General features: G+C 45.2%; 1 long non-coding RNA gene and 1 pseudogene across 1 annotated transcript in view; one reads left to right on the forward strand and one right to left on the reverse strand.

Moving 5' to 3' along the window:
* Positions 1–3,448: 3,448 nt before the first annotated feature.
* The window catches only part of LOC118154457 (uncharacterized), a 123,455-nt gene continuing 100,974 nt past the window's right edge, over positions 3,449–25,929 (reverse strand). The window contains exons 2-3 of the long non-coding RNA XR_008481974.2: positions 9,948–10,049; positions 3,449–3,569 (exon numbers count right to left, since the gene is read on the reverse strand). This is a non-coding gene — a long non-coding RNA (uncharacterized LOC118154457). The remainder of the gene's footprint in view (positions 3,570–9,947; positions 10,050–25,929) is intronic.
* On the forward strand, positions 12,833–18,492 carry LOC100405856 (uncharacterized; annotated as a pseudogene).

A 25,929-nucleotide genomic window follows, 5' to 3' on the forward strand; every position in this document is an offset into this window, starting at 1 on the left:
GGTTTCTTGTCAAACAAAATGAAGCTTATTCCAGGGCAGCAACACCTCCCCTACAGGTCTGAAGCAGTCCAGCTCTAAAGGCTCTAAACCTTTGGTTTGCTGAGAATATTCTGGAATTCTTCAGCAGTCATTACACCCCAGATGTAACATATGAAATGCATGAACAGACCCTAAGGCGCACAGTCTCACAGAGAACACTTGTGTCCTCCTTATATACCCAGGAGTCTTGGTTTGGGGGCATCCGAGGATTCCGGCAACACTCACAGCCCAGCCCAGCCCACCCCACCCCAGTCCCCTTGGAACCACAGTTGAGGCTACGGAATTAACTCTGAATCCTAACACATGTTGAGGTTTTATAGCTGTTGCTCCTGGACCCCACTGGCTCTTTCTTACTTTGCTCCACAGGTCCCAGATTTTCATCTGCAGAACGATTTGTTTCTCTAGTGCTCAGTTCACTGGGCCCTACATGCGTCCCTCCAGCCTGTGCCTCTCTCCTTGGCCCAATCAGGCCTGTCCCCGCTCCCAGATGGACGGAAGGGAGCCCCAGCAGGGTCTCAGCCACTACAAAGCCCAGAGCCTCCTTGTGCTTCCCACCTGGTTCCCGTCCTACCCCGCTGCCTTCCTTCACTTCTCCAGCTTCAGATCCCATCCCTGAAAAGGTCATTCTGATTTTTGACCTTTGGGGCGCGTTCTAGGACTTGGTTTTGCTTTTGCTCACTCCCTGGCTTCACTCTGTGGCTGCTGCTTACATACCTTCCCCTGGTCTTCTCCCACTTACAACCCGGTTCCGTTTGGTCCTGGCCCTGGGACGCCCACCCATTGTGGTTGGTTCTCCCTTTGGGCATGAAGCGGGGGTACGGCTCGGTCCCTGTTCTCTGTGTATCTGTTTGGTTTTAGCACACGGAGTGAACAAGCGAAAGCACAGCAGGGCTAGTTAAGACCTTAGATCTTCCATGGAATCGCGCATTTCAGGTCCCACCTCACATTTTACCACGCCTACTGAAGGCACCTGCCCTCCCTGGGCGCACCTCACCTGGACCTCCCGGCCAGCGGAGCTGCACTGCGCGTGCTGCCATGCGTTCACTCAGGTGGGCGTTTGATGGACCACATGGTGAGTTCTGTTGGCAGCATTTTTGACTTATTTTCCAGCTGTGTCGTCATCAAGAGGCAGCTGCTGATAAGCTGTCCCAGTTTAACCTTCCCAGACATGACGGCTGTGGAGGTGGCCCTTGGTTTTCTCCTCTATGCTGAAAACAACGAAACCAAAAACGTCACCACTCGGCTTCTTTGATTCCTGCTTCCCTACCCTCCTATGGAGTCTCTGCTTTTTACCCATCCATCTTACCTTGCAGATGGTCACGGTACACAGGGAAGTTTACATGGAATGGTGGTGAACAAAAAGATGGAAACGCTCTCCTCTTCCTGGGCCCAGTACACACACTCACCCACCCTTTCCCACATCCTCTGGCTCTCCTCCTCCTCAGCTTTGGAGTCCAAAGTTTTTCAGGAACTTTACCCCAAAGACCACCCTTCTGCGCTTTCCCAGGGGCTTTTTTTGCACTACAGCCTCTCCTCATTAAAAATAACAGACAAAAATAAATACATAAAAAACAAAAACTGACCTTGCTCCCACATCTCCTTCCAGCTCCGATTCCTCTGTCCCTTCTCTGAAAGCATTCATCTGGAATTTGTCTTTTTGTGTCTGAGCTCTTTCCCCCCAGGCATTGTGATGGTGTGTCTTTCAAACCCAACGTTCTGACCAGTGCCCTAGCCTGTCCAGTGCTTTCATTATTTATTCCATTACTCTGTTTCTGAATCAGTACTGCACTATTTTAATGACTCTGGCTTTGCAAAATGACCTAATGCCTGGTAGAGAGAGGTTGTTTTTGATGATGGTGTTTAAAATTGATTTAGCTGTTCAAATTCCTTCATTGTTTCATATAAATTTTAGAATCTGTTTCCTGAGATGAATCAAAGAATCTTAATTGCAATTGCACTTACTATATTAATTTGGAAGTAGAGTGACTAGATCTCTACAGTGCTGAATTTTTCTATGCATGAACAGTAAATATCTATTTCTTTATTTTAATCTTTTATGTCTTTCAGTGTTTTCTAATAATCTCCATAAAGTTTGTACATTCTTGTTAGATTTATTTTATATGTGTGTGTATATATTTTGCAATTGTGACATTTTAAATGTTACATGACTAGACTTATTGAATATTTAATAAAAGATTATTAGTTTTTATAACTTTATTTTGTATTCATATACCTTTCCTCACTGTCTTACTAATTTTATTATTTTTTCCATTGAGTTTCTTGTGTTTTTTTATATAGATGATCGTATTTCACTTACAATTTTGTCTACCTTTCTAATTCTTATTCTTGCCTTGTTGCATTGTTTAGAAACTCTAGTACTCTATTCAATAGTAGTGGTGATAATGGGCATTTTCCCATATTAAACTTGTTGTTTTACTATTACATAAGCTGTCTGTATTAGATTTTTGATAAGTGCCAATTATTATTTTCATGACATTTCCTTCTACAGTTAGGATATATATGTTTTCTTGTGAATGGGCTTTAAATTTTATTGAGTGCGTTTTCTGTATCTTTTGAAAGGTACGTATGTTTTTTCTTCTTTAATATATTAATGAGATGAAATATACATCTACCTAATGAAAGAACCATTTTTTCATTTCTGGTATGAGCCTAACTTAGTCATGACAAATTACTATTTTAGGATACTACCAGATTAGAATCCCTGATATTTCCTGTAGGATTCTTACATTTATATTTCTAAGTGACCTGTACTTTTTCTTTCTTATAGGGACCATTACATTTATTTTAATCCAGATTATATTTACACAAAAAATAAATTGAAAGCTTATTTATTTTTATCTGCAAGATGTTATGTTAATATTTTATCTTACTTCTTATCTGTAAGAACTTGTAAAAATAGAAATTACCTGTTCTTTGACAATTTGATAAAAATATACCCAAAAAATCTGAGTGAGGTTGTAGATTGTCACTGGATTTTCCTCACTGTCATTGGTTTACTCAAATTTTTCATTACTTATCAGTTTTGGTAGTTTATATTTTATATATTCTTTGTTTTTTCAACAGTATATGAAATAGTTGTTCATAATATCTTCCTTGATTTAAAACATTCATTCAGTATCTGTAGTTATTCCCCCATCCTCACCTTTTTCTTCCTTTTTTAGAGATGCAGTCTTGCTGTCATCCAGGCTGGAGTGCGGTGGCATGATCTCAGCTCACTGCAACCTCTACTTCCCGAGTTCAAATGATTCTCCTGCCTCAGCCTCCAGAGTAGCTGGGACTACAGGTGCGTGCCACGGGACTCAGCTTATTTATTTATTTATTTGTTGTTGTTTAGCAGAGATGGGGTTCACTGTGTTAGCCAGGATGGTCTCCATCTCCTGACCTCATCATTCACCCACCTTGGCTCCCCAAAGTGCTGGGATTACAGGTGTCAGCCACTGTGCCTGGCCTATTTTCCTTTTTAATTGCCAGGTTTGGGGTTTCGTAACTTCTTTTTCAGCTGATTCATTCTGTTAAAGGATTTATTGAAAATGTTATTAGTTTTTTTCAAAGAACCTTTGGTTTGATTAATCATCTCTAGTACCTATTCTCCCCGATCCATGGATTTCATTAACTTTTCCCCCTTTTTAAATTCTATACCCAATTTTTTCAATCTTTCTTGTTTTCTGCTAAATATATTAAAACTATATGTCTCCTTCTAAGTATTATTTTGGATATATTCCACAGTTTTTGATAAGTAGTCGTTTTATGCTTATCTCATTGAGAAGTTATAATTCCATTATGATTTCCTTTTAATCTGCAAATTATTGAAAAGTAAGGTTGTTCGTTTTCAGACATGGAATGCTTTCGGTGAACCTTTTCTTTGTTGATTCCTAATTTCATTGCATCACGAAGAGAGAATGCAGTCTGTGTGATGTTGGTGAATTTGTTGGGCCTTTCTCTGTGGCCAAATGTGTGATCAATTTTCATAACTGTTCTGTGTGCTTTTTGTTTTTTAGATACAAGTTCATATCAAGTTGTAATTAAATTATTCCCTCTTCTACATCCCTCCTGGTTTTTTGCCTGGCTGGTGTTTTCATTTTTGAGAGGTTTGCTAACATCTACTATAATACAGATTCGGTTATTTTCTCTATGGGTGTATTGTTGATCTTATCAGCATAAAACGTACTTCTCTGCCCCATTTAATACCTTTGCTTTAAACTTTACTTGATGTGACATTGGTATTTCTATTCTCGCTTCTCTTTTGTTCATATCTGCCCATTTTGTGAGCCTGCTTGTCCTTCTGTTACCCAGCTGCCCCAGCACTTTCGGAATTTGGGTCTGCTGTTTGACTGTTTTCTGTTTGTCCCTCCAATTCTGTTCATCCTTTCTTGCTTTTTTATTATTTTAGTAAGTTGTTGAATTTCAAATTTTCAATTTATCTATTGATTTTAATGATATCTTTGCAGTTTTAGACGTTTGTCTTGGGGATAACACTCTTAACCCTCCACAGTTTACTTCCTATTAATATTGTACCATTTACCTAAAGTGTGGAAACTGTAGCCATACAGAGACACTTCCGGTTCCTCTGTGTTTCATGCTGTAGTAATCACATGTGTCACCTCTACCTATGTTACCTCACAAGGCATTGTCATGTTTTTTTCTTTGTCAGTTTTATATTTTTTATGTTATTCTTCCCTTCTAAAGATTCCATTTTCTATCTAGTATCATTTCCCTTCAGCCTGAGGAACCTCTTAAAGCATTTCTTATACTGAACTTTACTGGCAATAAATTATCTTCATTTTCTTTCTACTTAAGCATATTTTTATTTCATCTTTGTTTCTGGACGGTATTTTCACTGAATACTTCTGAGTTAATGTTTTTTCTTTCAAAATGTTTAAATGACTTCTGGTCTCCATTGTTTCTGATGAGAAGTTAGTGATAATTCAAATGTTTTTTCACCTATGTGTATTTTTTTCTGGCTTCTTCTGAAATTCTTTCTATAAAAGACTTGTTTTTAGAAGCTTGTCTCTGATGTGGCCTGGCATGGTTTTCTTTGTATTTGTACTTCTTGGAGTTTACTGAGCTTTTTTCATCTTTAAATTTATGTCTTTATCTAATTTAGAAATTTGGTGCTGTTGTTTCTTTTATGTAGAAATCATTTCCATTTTAGAAGTTGTGATAAAGTGGCCTGTTGGCATAGTGGTTAAAGTATAAGGCCTGCAACTGCAAGGTTGCTGGTTCAAATCCTCAGTGGAGCCCGTCTTAAAAAAAAAAAAAGTTGTGATAAAATACAGATCGCATAAAACTTGCCATCTTTGTGTATATGGTTTGGTAGTTTTAAGTACATTCACACTGTTGTGGAACCAATCTCCAGAACTCACTTCATTTTGCCAAACTGAAACTCTGTACCCACCAAGCAACTCTCTTCTCTCCTCCCTTCAAGCCCTGGTAACCATCATTCTATTTTCTGTCTCTATAAATCTGACTATGCTAGGTACCTCATGTAAGTAGAACCATACAGTATTTGTCCTTTTCTGACTAGCTTATTTCACTCAGCATAATGTCCTCAAGGTACATCCATGTTGCAGCATATGTTCAAATTTCCTTCTTTCCTAAGGCTGAATAATATCTTTTTGTATGTATACGCCACATTTTGTTTATGTGCTCATGCATTGATGGACACTTGCATTGCTTTCATCTTTTGGCTATTAAGAATAATGTGACTATGAAAATGGGTGTACAAACATCTGTTTGGGTATATACCCAAACATGGAATTTCTGGATCATATGGTAAATCCATTTTCAATTTTTTTTTTTTTTTTTTTGAGATGGAGTTTCACTCGTGTTGCCCAGGCTGGAGTACAATGGCATGATCTCGGCTCGCTGCAGCCTCCACCTCCCAGGTTCAAGTGATTCTCCTGCCTGAGCCTCCCCAGTAGCTGGGATTACAGCTACCCATCACCACACCTGACTGGTTTTTTTGTATTGTTAGTAGAGATGGGGTTTTGCCATGTTGGTCAAGCTGGTCTCGAATTCCTGGCATCAGGTGATCTGTCCATCTTGGCCTCCCAAAGTGCTAAGATTACAGGCATGAATCACCATGCCTAGCCTATTTTCAATTTTTTAAGGAACCACCATATGCTTTTTCACAGAAGTTGAACCATGTTACACTCTTACGACAGTGCACAATTTTCCCAATTTCATCATGTCCTTGTCAATTCTTGTTATTATTTTTTTTTGAAGTAGCATGCTACTAGGCATGCAGTGGTATTCTATTGTGATTTTAATTTGTATTTTTTCATTGATTAGTGATGTTGAGCATCTTTTTATGTGCTTGTTACCCATTTGCATATTTTCTTTGGAGAAATGTCTATTCGTTCTTTACCCATTTTTTTAATTGTTTGGTCTTTTTGCTGTTGAGCTATTGGAATTATTTCATATTCAGAATATTAACCCTTTATGAGATATATATATAATTTGTAAATATTTTCTCTCATTCTGTGAATTGTGTTTTCATTTTGTTGATTGTATTCGTTGATGCACAGAGTTTTTACAGTAAAATTCATCTATTTTTACTTTTGCTACCTGAGCTTTTAGTGTCATATCCAAGAAATCATTGCCAAGTCCAATGACATGAAGCTTTCCCCTTATTTTTTCATCTGAGAGTTTTACATCTTACACTGAGGTCTTCAAGCCATTTTGAATTCATTTTTTGTATTCAGTGTTAAGTAAGGGCCCTACTTCATTTCTTCACATAAGTCTATGCAGTTTTCCCAGCATCATTGGTCCTTTTGTCCTTTCCCCATTGAATGGTCTTGGCACCCTTGTCCAGAGTCATTTGACCAGGTGTGTGAGGGTTTATTTCTGGACCCTGTATTCTATTCCATTGGTCTATATGTCTGTATTTATGACATTACCACATTGTTTTGATCGTTGTTGGCTTGTAATAAGTTTTTAAATCAGGAAGTGTGAGAACTCTAACTTTGTTCATTGTTTGCAAGATTGCTTGGGCTATTGGGGATCCCTTGAAATTCCATATGAATTTTAGAATGAATTTTTCTATGTCTGTCCAAAACCCCACTGGGATTTTGATAGAGGCTACATTACATTTGTAGATCTCTTTGGATAGTATTGCTATCATGTAGATAGCAATACTACCAAACATATTAACATTAAATATCTTTCAATTTATTTACATCTTCTTTAATTTCTCTCTGCAACATTTTATAGTTTCCAAAGTCCAAGACTTTCACCTCCTAGAATAAGAGATATTTTACCTCCCAGATATTTTATTCTTCTTGATGAAATTGTAAATGGAATTGCTTTCTGAATTTTCTTTAGAGATTGTTTAATGTTAACGCATAGAAATACACTGATTTTCGTGTGCTGATTTTGTGTCTTTGAACTTCACTAAGTTCTTGTATTGGCTCTAATTTTTCTGTGTTATCTTTTTAGAGTTTTCCACATATTCGATCATGTTGTTTGTAAGCAAGGATGATTTTACTTCTCCCTTTCTAAATTTAGATATCTTTTATTTTATTTCCTTGCATAACTGCTCTGGCTAGGACTTCCAATACTATGTCGACTAGAAGTGGTAAACGTGAACAGAAGTGATTATTCTTGTCTTTTTCCTGGTCTTAGAGGAAAAGCTTCTAGCTTTTTACCATTGAGTGTGATGTTAGCTAAGGATTTTTCATATGCAGCCTTTACATATTAGGTTGAGGTAGTTTCTTTCTGTTCCTAGTTTTTGAGGGTTTTTGAAAAATCACGAAATGGTGTCAGATTTTGTCAAATGCTTTTTTTGCATCAATTGAGATGATCATGTGAGGGTTTTTCTCTTTTATATGTTAATGTGGTATATTACATTGATTGAGTTTTTGGTATAAATTTGTGGGGGACAAGTGCAATTTTGTTACATGCATAGATTGCATAGTGATAAAGTCAGGGCAGTTAGGACATCCGTCCTGAGTAATATACATTGTGCTCATTAAATATTTTCTCATCATCCACCCCTCCCACACCCTCATGCTTCAGAGTCTCCAGTGACTAACGTTCCACATTCTACGTCCATGTAAATACAATATTTAGCTTCCAGTTAAAAGTGAGAATGTTTGACTTGTTTCACTGCAGACAATGACCTCCAGTTCAATCCATGTTGCTGCAAGAGACATGATTGTATCCTTTTATTATAGCTAAATAGTATTCTGTTGTGTATATACAACACATTTGCTTTATTTAATCCTTTGCTGATGAACACTTAGGTAGATTCCATACTTTTTCTATTGTTAGTGGTGCTGCGATAAACATAGGCATGCAGGTATCTTTTTGATATAACAAGTTATTCTCCTTTGGGTAGTCATCCAGTAGTGGAATCGCTGATCAAATGGTAGTTAATTGCTTTTTGTATGCTGAACCATCTTGCATTCTAAGAATAAAAACCACTTGGTCATTGTATACAACTCTCTTAAGGTGCTGTTGAATTCTGTTTGCTAGCATTTTTGCATCAATATTCACCTGTAGTTGTTTGTTTGTAGTCTTTGTCTGGCTTTGGTATCAGAGTAATTGTGGTCTCATAGAATGAGTTTGGAAATATTTCCACCTCTTCAATTTTTGAAACAGTTTGAGGAGGATTTATGTCCTTTTTTTTACTGTTTGGCAGAATTCATCAAGGAAGCCATCTTCTTCTGAGCTTTTCCTTCTTGGGAAGTTTTTAATTACTGGTTCAATGTTCTTACTAGTAATAAGTCTGTTTGAATTTTCTGTTTCTTCATGACTCCGTCTGAGTAGGCTGTGTGTTTCTAGGGATTTATCCGTTGCATCTAGGTTATACAATTTGTTGGCATAAAGTTACTTATAGTGCTTTCTTATAATTATTTTCCTTCTGTAAAATCAGTTGTAATGCCCCACCTTTCATTTCTGCTTTTAGTTATTTGAATCTTACCCTTTTTTCCTTGGTTCATCTAGCTCGAGGCTTGTCGTGATGTTAATCTTCACAAAGACCCAGGTATTGGTTTTGCTGATTTTCCTTAGTGTTTTTCCAGTCTCTGTTTAATTTATACCTGCTGCAGTCTTTACTAATTCCTTTCCTCTGCTAGCTTTGAGTTTACTTTGTTTTTATTTTCTAGGTCATCAAGATAAAACTAGGTGGTTGAGTTCAGAAAAGCCTTTATTTAGCTTTGCTGCTTTGAACTTGTTCCATGAATGCATCTGACAGGGATCGGCAGCAGATTTGAGTGGAGTTCCAAATTTGGTCTCTCCATCTACAGGTCTCTTCTTTCTGAAACTCCAGCAGCTGCAGTTACTCCAATTCTGTACTATGGCTCTTCGGGCTGAGAAGGTGCAGATTTCTATCAGAGCAAGTAAGGAACTCATCCTGTGTTAGTCACTCCTGCCAGGTTTCATCCCTCTCCAGAATCTTCTTGCTTGCGTCCACTCTCCATTGTGCCAGCCATTGTTTTCTTTTCCCAGTGCCTCAGAGTTAGTATCTGCCAGAGAGACAGAGCCATTGGGAGGTCACCTGACAATACTGGAAGCTTATTATTATGCTCGTGAAAAGTGATTTAAAAAAATTCCTTGAAGGCACTCAGTAGACTTCTCCTGAGAGTTGTTGGCCAGAACTGCACCCAGACCCAGAGTGGAGAAAGAATCACCCTGATTGCTTCGATCAGTCGGGATTTCCCTCTAGAGCTACGTGCAGAGGCACCCATCTCTGGGTGATGTGAACAGAATCAGAGCTGAATCAGAACTAAATCAGCAAGATGGAAAACAGGCATGGCTGCTACAAGACAGTAGCGAGTGTCTGCTAGAACACTTACAAAGAATTGAACGTATTTATTTCTCTAATAACAACTGAAATTAATCAGCATATATATCTTCCCTTTTAAGAAAATAAAAATGTACCATACCTTGCATTTCTGTGGTTGACGTGGAGAAGGCATCGTTAAGTGTGGTAAACCATCTTAAAAATTGGATTATTACTATCGTCATCAATATACTCATAATTATTTCTGTATGAAAAAAAAAAGAAGGGAGAATGAGTGCCAAAAGGTGTTCAGAGACAAGCTTTTCCTCCCACACTTCTCTTTAGAAACATTCCAAGCACCAAATAGTTTCAAGCACCCATGAAACATTTATCAATATAGACCATATCCAGGGCCATAAAATGAGCCTCAATGAATGTGAAAGAATTGAAGTCATACAGCGTGTGTTGTCTGATCATAATGACATTAGTAACAGAAAGACAAAAGAAAAATCTCCAGACACAGAAATTTAACAACGCACTTCTATAAAAACTCATGGGTCAAAGAGGAAGCTTCAGAGGAAATTTGAAAAAATACAGAGAACTGATTGGAAACAAAAAGATGACAGATCAAAACTTGTGGGAGGCAGCTAAAGCTAAGGGGGAGATTTACAGCACCAAAAGCTTTGTGGAGAAAAGATCCCAAATCAATCAGCTAAGTCTCTGCCTTAAGAAATTTTTGAAATAGAAGAGCAAAAATATGGAGAGAAGAGAGAAGATAAATGTATTTATTACTGCTGAACTGCACACTTAAAAATGATAAAGATGGTAAATTTTCTATGTATATTTTACCTTAATTTTTAAAAGAAGAAAAAGAAGAGCAAAATCAAGCCAAAGAAAGCAGAAGGAAGAAAATCATAAAGATAAGAGCGTAACTCAAATGGCAAAATAGAGTAGCAAAAAGAATCCATAGCCCTCCCCAAGCAAGACTAACAAAAAGAGAGAAGACAAAAATTTTAAGTGCCCAGAATTAAATAAGGGGCATCACTACGGAACCTGTGGCATACAGAATACTGTGAAAATGGTATGCCAGATTAACTTTCTGCTCTAACCACTCAACAAGAAGACAACTGTGCCTTGTGCCAACATGACCAGCTGCTTCTGAGTCCTGGGCAACCTGGACTGAATGTTCTTCTGCAGCAAGGCTGCCTTACCCCAGCATCTATGCACGTACAGGAAAGCTAGCTGCTCTTTTGTTTGTTTTATTTTTATTTTGTAATTATGGTAAAATACATGTAATGTAAAATTTACCACCTAAACCTTTTTTTTTTTTTTTTTTTTTTTGAGATGGAGTTTTGCTCTCGTTGCTCAGGCTGGAGTGCAATGGTGCGATCTCAGCTCACCACAACTTCCACCTCCCGGGTTCAAGCGATTCTCCTGCCTCAGCCTCCAAGGTAGCTGATCTCAGGTTATCTGCCTGCCTTGGCCTCCTAAAGTGCTGGGATTATAGGCATAAGCCACTGCTTCCGGCTGAGTTCAACATTTTAAGATTCTACCTATGGGTGAGATCATGCAGTATTTGTTTTTCTGTGCCTGAGATAAATAAACTGTTAGTTTATAACACTTATTTTAAGAACCTTTTTTTTTTTAAGATGGAGTCTCACTTGGTCACCAGGTTTGAGTGGAATGACACGATCTTGGCTCACTGCAACCTCCCCCTCCTGGGTTCAGATTCTCCTGCCTCAGCTCCCAGAGTAGCTGGGATTACAGGCATGCCCCACCACACCCAGCTCATTTTTTTGTATTTTTGGTAGAGATGGAGTTTTTCCACATTGGTCAGGCTGGTCTCAAACTCCTGACCTCAGCTGATCTGACTGCCTCGGCCTCCCAAAGTGCTGGGATTACAGGTGTGAGCCACCGCACACCCAGCCTCACCTTCACTATTTTTAAGTGCCCAGCTGAGTGGCATTATGCACATTCACACTGCTGTGAAACCGTCACCACCATCCACCTCCAGGGCTCTTTTCATCTTCCCAAACTGAAATTCTGTACCCATTAAACACTAACTCCACACATTCCATCTTCCCCTCAGCTCCTGGCAAACACCATTCTACTTTCTGTCTCTGTGAATGTGATGACTCTGGGCACCTCGTATAAACGGAATCATGTAGTATCTGTCCTTCATGACTGGCTGATTTCCCCCAGGATAATGTCCTCAAGATCTAGTCCTGTTGCAACACATGTCAGAATCTTTTGAAGGTCGAATAATATTGCATTGTATATATATACCACATTTCGCTCACCTATTCATTCATTGTTGGACATCTGAATTGTTTCCATCTTTCTGTGAATAACATTGCTATGAATACGAATGTACAAAGTTCATTTTATAAGGTGACTCAGGAGAGCTTTAATTGGTACATGATATGAGAAGTAACATCTATGGTCATGAGGAAGAGGAAATTGCTAAATGCCTGTGGCTTGAGCCACATTAAAGGAGAGATGATTTAGGATGGGAGCTCACGTAAAAAAACATGTCAGGGAGCTCTTGCTGTGAAAGAAACATGTCAGGGAGCTCTTGCTGTGAAAAATATTTGCCTGACAGCAGATGCTGCATTTCATGCTCCTCTACCTACTGCTTCTGGATGACCTGTGTGTGCTGCACACTCACTCAGCTGGCTGGGGTCTTTCCATCCAGATCTTCCAGTTCTTGGGTGCAGTTACCTGCACTCTGCAGATGAGGAAATGGAAGCACAAAGGTATTAGTAGGCCTGTTCCTGTCACCAGTTGGCTGGTTCCAAAGTCTGTCCTACAAGGCATGGAAGCATGGTCAGGACATCATGGGGTGCCTCTCTCAGAAGCACCCTGGTCCCTCAGGATCCCGATCTTCCTCCACTTCCAGGGTGGTTGGATGCAGGAAGGAGGGGCAGACAAAGCAGCACAGGGTGTGAAGTTCAAGGATGCAGTGTGATGTGGCTCTGAGCCATGCGGTGACGTGGGGCGAGGGCATCCCATTCCTGTCTTGCCTCTCAGTTTCCTCATCTGTAGAACATGGACGGCCACTCTTCCCTCAAGGAGATAGTGAGGAAGTCACAACCCACACATTGTGAGAAATCGTCCACCCACAGTAGGCTGATGATGAGCGGGCAGCAGTCTCAGGCCACTCTTCAGACCCTATACTGTTCTCATGCCCTTACCCCCTGGAGCCTGAGATGCGGGAGTGCAAGCCCATCCCCTCCCTTGTAGACCTGCCTTTTTCGACAAGGAGCAAGGGTGCTGGGTGGGGAGGGGTCATGCTCTCCTGGCACAGGGGGAGGCTGAGAGCCCTGCTCCGGAGAGAAAGGCAGACGCTGAGGGCACATGCTAGAAACAGGTGTTCCTGGCCCAACCAAAACCCCGCTGGAGGTAACAGAACCACAACATGGTGAGCAGCAGGGTAGGGGTGGATGGACAGAGTGGGGAGAGGTATTTGGAAAGGCACAAGTTCTGGAATCAGCCCATCTGATTCCATCCATCCACAAGGGCTGGTCCCTGCTCTTCTGGGCATGGACAGGCCTCAGCACAGGCCAATTGCAAAGCTTCCCTTGGCTGAGCTCTGCAGTCCTCCTGTTACAGGGCCTGGTGCACAGCAGCCATTTGCCAAGTGGAGGCTGTATTTCTCCCAGAAAGCTGTGTTTCCGAAATTCCTTTCTGCCTCTGTCAGTTGGGAGGGTGGCTCCCCCTCTAACTTCCCTTCCCCTATGGTGAGCTCCTCCAAGCATATATCGTAGGTGCTTGATGCTTGCTGGCAGAATCAATGAATGGGTGGAGTATCATAGCCAAGAGAGTAGAGGTCAGCAGGAAGAGAAAGTTCACATTTCAAGGGGAAGTTGAGAGTCAAACCCTGTGCTGTCCTGGGAGACTCATTCAGAGGCATTTCATTCTGGAACTCTGCCCGAGGCATCCAGGAGCCTGCCTGGACCTCTGCCTCAGTATTGCTGCATTTGCCCCACCCTGTCTTCTAGGTCCTCTGCATCTGCTAAGGGATGCTAACTCGACTATTCACTGAGCTGAGAAAGGCACGATAACCTAGAAAGCCCACGCAGTAAGGACAGAGCCACAATGTATCGCATCAGTGATACTGGCTTTACTTTAGCTACAGCATGATTCCTCTCATCCTCCAACACATGAGGCCTTCAGCAAGCATTTATTCTAAATCCTACCCCCAACTCCCTTCCATTAATTAGAAGGCCCAACCCCCTGTCTCAGCTCTCTAAGCACTGGCTCAGCCTGTTGCTTCTGAGCCTGCATACCACGCAGGACCCCACTCTGTGTGGCAGAGAGGAGACGTGCGGATGAATCCCGTGAGCATCACCTTCATCCAGGAGTTGATGCTCCAGATGCAGGGCTTGCAAAGAGCCACTGCAGAATCCGACTGTGCAGTGAGCTGCTGTTTCCCTTGCGGGAAATGGTTTCTTTGGGTGATGATTAAATGGCAATAGTCTTCAGGACTGTTCTGTTCAGTGCTACAGCTGCGTTGGGCCAAAGGTGCCCAGCTAGGAGGCAAATTGGACCTGAAATCCAGCTGATGCTGCTTTTCCCACACCAAGTTGGCGGCTGCTGCTGCCCAGGGGGCAACGTCTGTAATCCACACAAAGGCACAGCACGTGAGTGGTGCTGAGCTTGCTTCCTTCTGGTGTATCAGATGCTGGTGAGCAAGAATGCAAAGTGCTGTGTGCAGCTCCCCAGTGGGATCCCGAACTGCTGCACGGGAAGCAGCGGGGACAGACACGGGTGGTCCACCCACCTTTGAAGGGCCCCTTCCCTCCCCATTTCCTCTCATCTCAGCCCTGGGACATGCCAGAGGGTTGGCAGAGCCTGGCAGGACAACTCTGGAGATTCTCAGAAGGAAAAGCAGGAGAGGGAGTTTCCAGGGGTTGGTAGGGAACTGCCGGGGGATGTCCCTGCAATTGCAGCCTCCTCAGCAATATTGGAACCTCCTCTGATCACAGGATGCCCAAAGGGTGCAAGGCAAGAGAGGCAAAAGGTAAAGTAACGAAGGCATCTCTGCCTTCTTGCTGCCTACCCCAGGCACATACCACATCTCCTGTATCAAAGCCAGGGGCAGGTGTCGCTGGTTCTGCTTTACACAGGAATCAACAGAGGCTCATTGAGGGGAGGTCGCTTGACCCCCACCACTCTGCTAGTCAGTAGCAAGGCCACACTTTAGACCCTGGCCTGCCTGGCTGCCCACAGTAGCCGCCACCTCTGCATGGACACCACCCCAGCCTGGAGCTGGGTGCAGTCATGTGGGGGAAGCTGAAGCTCAGGCGGATTTGGCTCTTGCATTGCTCCCGGAGCAGCTGAGCTCATCCCATCTTGGTGCGTGGGGAAGGCAGCAGGTGTGGTGTGGGGAGGGACCCGAGCCCATGTTCAACATGTCTGGAGGAATCCGTGACAGCAGAAATGGCACGAGATTCCCATACGGACAGCGAAGCCGCAGAGTGGTTTCTCTGGGAAGGCGGGTGGATGGCACCGATTGCTCAAGGAGGATTTAGCAATAGGATGGAGGGACGCCTACAGGCTGGCATTAGCACGCTCAACTAGCACAAGAAGCATACCCAGGTGGCACCCAGGCTGCCTCCGGGGGTCCAGGATGCCCCTTCAGTGGGTGCCGCAGCTCTGGCTGCACATTAGGTCCCCAGGGAAGTTCTGAAGTGAATGCATAGGCCAGGGCCCTATTTCCCTGGTTCTGCTTGAATTGCTCTGGGGAGACCCTGGCAGGGGCATGCTTTTGAGTTTCAAGACTCTACTGTGCAGCTATGATAGAGAATCTTTCCCTGTGGGCTCATGGAGCCCACCCAGGTCTGCCCCCCGCCCTGTCCCATGAAGCCTTCTGCCTCAAGAGTGGCAGCACATCGAGCAGGAGCCACGTGAGCTTGAGCAGGCGGCTCCTCACCTGGGTCTAGAGAGGCTATCTGGACAGGTGACCCGTGAGGCTCCTTCCTGGGGCAAAATCTTCATGAAGGGTGGGCTGTAGAGGACAAGGCATGTGGGATGCACCCCCTTCCCAGCCCTGAGGGATTGGACACTGGTGTCTCAGCCAGCTCAGGCTGCCATAGCAAAATACCACAGAATGGGAGGCTTAAGCAACAGCTTAATTTTTCTTATAGTTCTGGAAACTGGAAGTCCAAAATCAAGGCGTCGGCAAGTTTGGTTTTTCTGAAAGCATCCTGGGCTTGCAAATGGCCACCCACCCACCGTGTCCACGTGTGTTTCTTCCTTTGTGCCTGTCTGCGTCTGAATCTCTTTTTCCTGTAAGGACACCAGTCAGGCCCCACCCTAACAACCCCATTTTCACCTAACTGCCTCCTTCAAGGCCCTGTTACCAAATATAGTCACATTCTGAGGAATGGGGGGTTTAGGGCTTCAATGCATGAATTTGGGAGAAACACAATTCAGCCCCTCACAGCTGTGCTGGAGGCTTGATGAGACGGCCTCACCTAACCTAACATCAGTGCAGCGACCACACACCGGCATGTTCACCCACATGCACACACACACATCACGTTGATCTACAGATTTCCACAGATTGAAACAGGTCTGACCATCTACAGATTGGCAGGTAAGTCCAAATGCAGAATTGAGTTTCACTTAGGGCTTCAGACAAAGTCTCACTTAATTGATATAAGAGGCCATTGGGCACCCCCCAAACAGTAAAATAACAACAAAAAGTGTTTCAAATTCGTTTTTGAATTCTAAGAAAAGTATTTCAAGAAACTCACTCCATGAATGAATCCTGACATGGCACAGTAGGAAGAATGACTTCTTGGGGCCAGGAAAACCTGAGCTGAAAGTCGGTAGTGCCCGTGAGCAGCTCCAGGACCTGGGGGAACTCAATGACCTGAGCCCAGCTTCTTAGGGACCTGTGAGCATCATCCCCCTCCGGGGCCTCTGCACGTTACCAGGTCTGGGGCAGGGGCGCCTTGGGTATTCCTGACTCCAAGCCTTCCCACCACTCAGGTGCATAAGGCACCCACAGCTCCGGAGCTGCCAGGTGAGGTGCTCTGTGCTGTCCTGTGGAGTGGAAGGGCTTGTGATGCTGGGCCTCTTCCTGAGGTCACTCACATCCACATGGAATGAGGCATCTAATATCCATAGGCAAATCTGATCCACCCATCTGCCTGCCTGTCTTCTGAAGTCACCATTTCCCTGACATAATTGCATCTTGAGGGTCTTTCAGTTGTTTCCTGTGGCCCACTTGTTGGTGGGTGGCACCTTGGCATGTCCACCAGGTAGCACCTGATGCTGAACATCACAGCTGGCCCCCAGCAGGCCCTTCCCTTCCTCCCCACCTGGTCTACATCAGTGGATTAGGGAAGCTGGCTTCATTCATCCCTTCATTCTGTAGGTCCTGAAGGTGAGGCGACAGCTGCTTCTCCACTCTCCGCCCCCCTTTGCTGTGTAAGTGTGATTGGTCACATATCACAGAAAAGTCAAAAAACAGGTGTTTGCCATGTAAAGTAGAATTTGAAAGCAAACATCTATGCCATAGGAAACGGCTAATTGCCTTGACTCAGGAGTGCCCCAAGTCTGTCTCATGGGAATCCTAGAGGAAACCATCGCACTGACTTCTGTGACAGTCACGTACTTGGTAATAACAACGTTTATCACTTGCTTACAAGTTCTTAAGCACCAGAATTGAGTTGGGCCTCTTTCTGGCCCTGGGATGACTGGGCATGTCCTCATCGGTGTCTGATATCTTTCACTCAGCATGTTTGGGAATCTTCCTATCGGTGTCTGTCTTTCGCTCAGCATGTCTGGGGATCTTCCTATTTCATTGCCTGCTCTTTGCTCATATCCTACTGCAGCTCCACACATGGCCCATCACACGAACGCAACCACTGCTCTCTCCTCTGTTATTGGTGGACTTGGGGTTGCTTCTGATCTTTAGCTCTTAGGAAACTTGCCTCATAAACATCCTGTCTCCAGCTGCACCTGTGCACAGTGACTGTCAGAAATGTGCCTGGGGAGTAGAACTGGGTTTCCTCACTTGGGTAGGTGCTGTAGATGCTGCCCCTGAGTGGCTGGCAGCTTCTCTTCTCACCAGCAGTGGGAGAGCCTGCTGTGCTTCAGCCCTCCCCAGAACTGGGGATCACCAGACCTGAGAGCTATGTGTCCTCAACCATATGTAGCTGACAAAGTGTGAGGCTGCTCTGCACACAGTTGGGGCCAGCTTCTTTTTCTCTCCCTGTCTGGCTCCCCGCTGCTCCCTGTGTGCCCACCCTACGTGCCCTAGTGTCTGGCTGGCCTCTTCCTGCTAAGCCAGTGCCTCTAAGGAGCTGCCAGTGATGGGAATGCACCAGGCATCCTCCAATTCTCTAGGGCATGAGCTTTCTGCACTGGCCAGCCTGGGTCTCACGGAGTTCTGCACCCTGTGCCCACAGCAGCTGATCTCAGGAACCTGCTCCTTTGCAGTGGCTTGCCCCTGCCTCCTGCCTGCCTCTTTCTGGTCCTGTCATCTCTCACTCCCTTGGTCTCCCTCCTGGCCTTGCTGCTGTCTCCCTTCCTCAGATTGTCTTTCGGGGAACCTCCAACCTTCCAGAACTCCCTCTGCCCATGTGGAGCCCTGATCTGGGTAGCACCACCCCTTTGCAAAACTCCGCTCCATCCACACCTCCCTGGGGCCTCAGGCACCATGCAAGGGACAGCGGGACTCACCATCTCAGTGAGCCATAGCAGGGGAGCCCGGGGCCGAGGCAGTGTGGGACCAGGAGCCTGAGCTACGGCGTGGGCTCTGTGACCTGGGCCAGGCACCAAATGTCTCTACGCTCTCCTGTTCTCATCCATAAAATAAAATAATTATAAGAGTTCGGTAAGAGAATATCCACAGCAGTGTTTGGGGTGATGTGCTGCATGGCTCAGAAGTCACTGTGGACACCATTGTCCCTTTCTGTAATGTAGCTTTCTGTCTGATACATCTAGCTGGTGTGTAAGGAGAACCTGAGGCACCCAGGCTGTCATTTCACCTTATGTTGTTGTGGAGTGCTCATAACTGCCCCCCAGGAGGTAGTAGTCACTGTGCTGCTCTCGGCTTTACAAAAGAGGAAATCAAGGCATAGGAAGGGCGCTAGCCACGATAATGAGCAAAACTGGGAATCTCATCTCCATCGCCAGACTCCCAGCACCATCATGCACACCTCTCTGGAGCAAAGGCAGAACGGTGGGGAGATCACAGGCACCGAGGCAGGAGTGTGAAAGCATCAGAAAATGCCACCCTGAAGGATGCCACTTTGGCATAAGGATTATTTGGAACTGAAGGCAGTTGGGAAACAGCCAGGTGCAGAAACAGCTCTCTACTCCCCATGCTCCCATCTGCCTCAAGGGAGGGCAGAAATTTAATCCCCCCCCCCACAACTTTTTGTTTTTGAGACAGAGTCTGACTCTGTTGCACAGGCTGGAATGCAGTGGAGCAATCTCGGCTCACTGCAACCTCCTCCTCCCAGGTTCAAGAGTTCCTCACGCCTCAGACTCCCAAGTAGCTGGATTACAAGCATGTACCACCACACTCGGCTACTTTTTGTATTTTTAGTAGAGATGGGGTTTCACCATGTTGGCCAGGCTGGTCTCGAACTCCTGACCTCAAGTAATCCACCCACCTCAGCCTCCGAAAGTGCTGGGATTGCAGGCATGAGCCACCATGCCCAGACCAGAAATTCATCCTGTGAAGGTTTCCCCTGCCCTCACCTGTGCAAGAAAGAAGCCACAACTCATCACTGGAGATGGCACCAAGTTGAGTAGTTGGAACCTTTACTAAAATAACCCTTATCTTCCATTATTTCCGCCATATGTTTCCCTTTCCATGTTTGCCATCCCTAGAATCTGAAAACATTTTTCCGTTGTCTTGTCACATCTCTGCAATTTATGGCTCTTTGTTAAGATGTTACACGGGCCCCGAATGTTAACCACCTCAGTGGGTCACAGTTTTGTGAAGGCCCATGCATATGTGCATAATTAAATTGGTTCTTCTCTCTTGTCAATTGCCTTTTGCCAGTTTAATTTGCAGGGCCTCGGTCACTGAAGATAAGAAGGTAGAAGACAAATTTTTTCCTCCCTCAAAAAGCCAGGACCCCTGAGGAGGGTCCCACGGCCCTGCTCATAGCACACCATTCTTAAGAGGAGACCAGCTCCGGGGAACAGCAGGGTAAGCCTTCCCACGACATGGAGTGCAGTAGGATGTGCCAGGGTGTGGCCCCAGCCAGGGTGAGCAAGTGGCTCAGCTCCCTGGGGCCCTTGGAAGCCTCAGTACGCCTTGCAGCCTGAGACCCACCTGTCTGTCCTTTGCAGTCCTGGCTGCAGAAGGGGTGAACGCGTCCGGAGGGCACCTCCATGGTTACATTTTGTGAAAACAGATGCTTTCCAGGAGAGAGTCACAGTTCATTAGAGAGATGGAGAGCAGGGATCCCAGACTGCCACTGTGACCAGAATGGAGAGACCTGCCCAGCATGGCAACCCCCCTGGCTGGTGTAGTGCCTGGCCCGTCAGAGGGGCAGGTGGGCAGGGGCAGGGCAGAGAGAGACTGCCCTACAAAGGTAAGCTTTTGTTGCTAGCATAAGAGTCGCTTTCCTTTATCTCTTTAGATAAATTATTTGGTAGATTCTGTTACTGATGTGCAGGTTTCAGCAAAGACAGAAACAGAGCTCTGAGACCCCCGGGAGTGGCTGCAGTAGTGAGCGGCCACTCCCAGCAGGCCTCCTTCAGAGGACAGAGGGGCTGCAGGGAGCAGGAAGGAGGGGGTGGGTGTGTCTCCCCATGCCTTTTGCTTCCACAGAGAGGCCCCTGGTTACAGGATCTCCCTGGGTATTCTTTCTTCAGCTAGGAGCTGTTCACTCCTACCAGGGACTGGAGGACTCCTGGACAAAAGCAAGGTTAGAAAGAAGCCCAGAAAGGGCCCGGGGGAGAGGGAAGTGCCAAGAGAGAAAGATGGGGTTTCCCGGGGGCACCTAGACCTACCTGGTCCCTGTAATCTGGGCCTTGCCCTGGCCCTTCACTACTGACCTGCTCTCCCAAATGCCAATCAATTCAAATGGTGGCTCTTGCTTTTATTTTTTCTTTTGAGACAGAGTCTTGCTCTGTCTCTCAGGCTGGAGTGCAATGGCGCAATCCCGGCTCTCTGCAGCTCTGCCTCCCAGGTTCAAGCGATTCTCCTGCCTCAGCCTCCGGAGTGGCTGGGACTACAGACACCTGCCACCATGCCCAGCTAATTTTTGTATTTTTTAGTAGAGACAGGGTTTCTCCATGTTGGCCAGGCTGGTCTCAAACTCCTGACCTCAGGTGATCCACTCACCTTGTCCTCCCAAAGTGCTGGGATTACAGGTGTAAGCCAGCCTTTATGTTTTTTTTTTTTTGAGATGGAGTTTCGCTCTTGTTACCCAGACTGGAGTGCAATGGCACGATCTTGGCTCACCTCAACCTCCACCTTCTGGGTTCAAGCAATTCTCCTGCCTCAGCTTCCCGAGTAGCTGGGACTACAGGCGCGCACCACCATGCCCAGCTAATTTTTTGTATTTTTAGTAGAGACGGGGTTTCACCTTGTTGACCAGGATGGTCTGGATCTCTTGACTTCGTGATCCACCCGCCTCGGTCTTCCCTGGGAGACCCACAGGAACACAGCCTTTAAGTTTTAAATAGCCTCACTGAGGCATAATTGACACAGAACAAGCCACGCCTATCTGACATGTACAATTTGGTAGCTTTGAAACAGGTAGACGATCAGGAAGCCATCACCGCAGTCAAGGCCGTGAGCATGTTCATCAGCCGAGGCGTTATTTGTCACAAAGCATTTTCACAGATAGCTTGTTATCAGTTCTTATTGCCGTATATTCATTTTTTTTTTTTACCACAGGCCTCAGTGGGCTTTGAAATATCCCTTCGCAGATTCTACAGAAAGAGTGTTTCCAACTTGCTGAATAAAAAACGAAGGTTCAACTCTAGTGAGATGAATCCACACATCATAAAGCATTTTCACAGATACCTCTAGTTTCTAGTTTTTATCTAGAAATTTCATTAAAGGAACTGGTATGGACACAAATTGACAGCAAATAGAAACTGAAGGCATGAGCCTCTTTTCTGTGGAGGCGGCAGTTGGGAACAGCCACTTCCACACATGCCCGTGGGGACTCCTGCAGGCCACCCACTCTGGTTTTCTGGAAAGCAGGAGAACATCCTAGAAATGCTACACAGAGTTCCTGAGGAGGGTTTGCTGCCAGCTGAGGGAGAACCGGAATGTAGACGTAGAAGGGATGGTCCCATCACCCTCTTCAGAAGGCGCTTCATGGCAGGAAGGTAAAGGGCAGCTCTTGGGTGTGGATTTAAAATCCTAGTCAGGCCTGGAGTAAAATTTGGGAAAGATTCCTTTCCTCCTGCCCATTCCCAGCGCAACTGCCTTCTCCTCAGCACCTACTAGCAGAGGGCAGCCCAAACTCAGTACCCACAGAGCCCAGGCAGGAAACTCAAAAACTCCGAGTTCTCAGGACGGGGTCTTGGCGCAGGGGCAGGCCTTGATCATCTCTGGCTTCTCTTGCTGGGATTTATTTATTTATTTTTTGCTAAAAACTGAATACCTGGATTCCTAAGTGCAATCTCCTCATTCTCACAGTTGACAATGTAATGATTTTTCAAACTCATCAGAGGAGGCAGGTCCAAGGGCCCCCAGGCTGCAGGTGCCCTGCTCAAGGCATCAGTCTTATTGGGTGGCTCCACCTTGGCGCCTCCTTCCCGGCTCTGGGAACCCCCCTTCACCCCAGAATAGATGCTTCTTGCATTTCACTTCATGTCAACAAAGTTTCATTGAGCAAGTGTGGCTGTCATGTTGAGGGCCCTGGGTTGGGGCGGAGGCTGCAGAGGTGATTGGCTATCCCTGTCCCTGGGGAGACTTGCTAGCTGATGTGTGCTACCACGGAATGCATCCTAGTCCATGGGCTTAGGGAAGAGAAGGCAATTGCTCTACTGGGGTGCTCCCAGAAGGCTGCAGGGAGGAAGGGGCACTGGAGCTGAGAAAGATAATGAAGATCTACAGGTCAGCAGCAAGGAAGAAGAATAGAGCTGCAGAAGTGGGGGGTGCAAGGGGTGTCCCGGGATGACAGGTGGTTTGCCTATGCGGCCAGACTGGGGACCCTAGGAATGCTGGGAGCAGAATGATTTGGAAAAAAGATTCATCTTCTCCTGGTCTCTCTCCCTTTCTGAGGCCTCCTAAGGCATTGCCTCTGGGCTTCTTGGGGGTTCTGTGGAATTTGCATTAGGGTCCTAGAAGCCTAGAAAGAAGAGTGACCGTGAAGATTCTGTCATTGAGACCCCATCCAGTGCAAGACCCCTGTCTCCTATAGCACTACATTCATCCACATCAAATAGGCCAAACCTCCAGTGTCCCTTCTTATGGAAATGGGTGTGGGGACTCTTGAGTTTTTCCCAGCATCAGAATAAAAGAATGAGCTGTCAAAAGTTGCCTGGAATCGGAACTCGGAGCGCACTGGAGCCAGGAGAGAAGGAATGGATACAGACAAGCTTCCTCTGGCCAGCTGTGCCTACACTCTATAAAAAAGTGTCAGATTCAATCACCAGGGTTTGGGGGCTGTCGGTGCCAAACATCTGGAACTTTGGCTGGGCCCCTAAGACGTCAGGATGTTGCACTTTCCACCTGGAAGTCTGCCGTCTTTAAGTGCTGCTCTGACTCGGGAGAGGGCGAGCACCTGGCCAGGCCCAGCCCACTTCCTCCGAGGGGCCTCGCCCCAGCTCCCTGCAGGCGGACAGGACACACGTGTTCCCAGGGCCTCTGGGATGGGGGGTGGGGAGGAGGCAGGGCCTGTCTAGCCTGTTCTGGGTCTTTCCTGGCTCTGAGGCAGCCCTGTGTCCACAACCAGGAAGTGACCGTGGGTGGCTGCACCCTGCGTTGACTCAGGCCTGGCTGCAGTAATAAACAAATGACCAACGGGCCTGGCTCCCGGAAGGTGGAAGCAACGCTACTGGGCTTTGCTTATGAAGGAAGAAATCTACTTACATCCATCTGACTCTCTCCTCTCACCAAGAATAAACCAAATAGTTAATTCCAAGCGTCTGAATTCCCAGAGGTGGTGTGTGTATGCATGTGCGCGTGTGTGTGTGTCTGTGTGTGTAAGGTTACTGCTTTCGAAGGAGCCAAAACAATGCCAACCCTTCAAAACACTTTCCAGCAATTACGGTGACCTGAATTAGAGCCTGTCATCCCCGCTGATTTTCTAGTAAGTAAAGATGTTTCTGACCATCTAAAGGAGGTGGCCAGGAAAAGCCAACCAATTTTTGTGAGCTGTAACACCCCTTCCCTCTCCTGGCTACTGTCAAGGGCACTGCCCAGGTGCAAGTGCAGAAGTTGTCAAGAAATGTCTTGAGAATATTAAGCTGCATTGTAGTTTTTCTATGGGTTCAATGTGGAATTACCATGTGCCCTGCACTTCCACTCCAGGCATATACACAAGACAAATGAGAATAGACGTTCACCCAGAAACCCGTTCGTGAATGCTCACAACAGCGGAAAGTGGAAGCATCCTAGACGTCACCAATAGATGAATGAATCAATGAAAAATGGTCCATCCATACAATGCAATATTATTCTGCAGTAAGCAGGAATGAAGTAGCAATACATCCTGCAACATGGATGAGTCTTGAAAGCATTATGGTGGCCGGGGGTGGGGGCCCACGCCTGTAATCTTAACACTTTGGGAAGCTGAAGTGGGCAGATCACAAGGTCAGGAGTTCGAGGCTGGCCTGGCCAACAGGGTGAAATACCATTTCTATTAAAAAAAAAAAAATACAAAGTTAGCTGGGTGTGGTGGCACATACCTGTTGTCCCAGCTACTCAGGAGGCTGAGGCAGGAGAATTGCTTGTATCCAGGAGGCAGAGGTTGCAGCAGTGAGCCAAGATCGTGCCACTGCACTCCAGCCTGGGCAACCAAGAAAGACTCTGTCTCAAAAAAAAAAAAAAAAAGCATTATGGCAAGTGAAAGAATCCAGACACAAAAAGAACAATATTGTCTGATTCCAATTATATAAAATGTTCAGAATAGGCAAATCCATAGAAATAAAAAATGATTTATAGTTTCCTAAGGTGGAGGCAGGGAGGAATGAGTAACTGCTAATGGCTAGGGGGCTTCTTTTACGAGTGATGGAATGTTCTAGAATTTGGTGATGAATGTACAACTCTGTGAATATATTAAAAGTCGTTGGATTGTGCACTGTAAATAAATTGAATGATATGTGAATTATATTACAATAAAAATGTTTTTTTAAAGACAAAAAAAGCACTCTCAACAAATTGCAGCTTTTAAAATTCCCAGATAGCTGCCCGCCCAATCGGCCCACACAGTTGAGGGTTTTTTTGTCGTTGCTTGTTTTCTTGACCTGGAGTCTCATGCTGTTGCCCATACTGGAGTGCAGTGGTGCAGTCTTGGCTCACTGCAACCTCTGCCTCCAAGGTTGAAGCGATTCTCCTGCCTCAGCCTCCCAAGTAGCTGGGATCACAGGCACCTGCCACAACGCCCAGCTAATTTTTTGTATTTTTAGTAGTGATGGGGTTTCACCATGTTGGCCAGGCTGGTCTCTAACTCCTGACCTCGTGATCCACCTGCTTGGCTGCCCAAAGTGCTGGTATTACAGGCGTGAGCCACCATACCCAGCTGAGGGTTTTAATAGGGTTAAATTACTGACTTATGTTTTCTTGGTTGGCACCCAATATTTGGAATCACGGCAAGACAGAATGGATCTGATCACCTGCTCCCAAGGAGACAATAGTGGGATATGATGTTCCTTGACATAAAAGGCTGAGCTATGCTATTATGATTGTAGAGGAAGAATTGGATGTTTATTACCCCAGAATCCAGTATTTGAACCCATGAAATACAGAATGACAGCTGGTTTTGTTTTTTTAGAGTCAGGGTCTTGCTCTGTTGTCTATGCTGGAGTGCAGTGGTACAATCATGGCTCACTGCAACCTCCAACTCCTGAGCGAAGTAATATCCGAGTCTCAGCCTCCGAGCAGCTGGGACTACAGTTGCATGCCACCATGCCTGACTAATTAAAAAAATAATTGTAGAAATGCGGTCTTGCTATGTTGCCCAGACTGCTCTCAAACTCCTGAC

The sequence above is a fragment of the Callithrix jacchus genome, chromosome 6 (genome assembly GCF_049354715.1).
Source record: "Callithrix jacchus isolate 240 chromosome 6, calJac240_pri, whole genome shotgun sequence".
Classification (NCBI taxonomy): domain Eukaryota; kingdom Metazoa; phylum Chordata; class Mammalia; order Primates; family Cebidae; genus Callithrix; species Callithrix jacchus.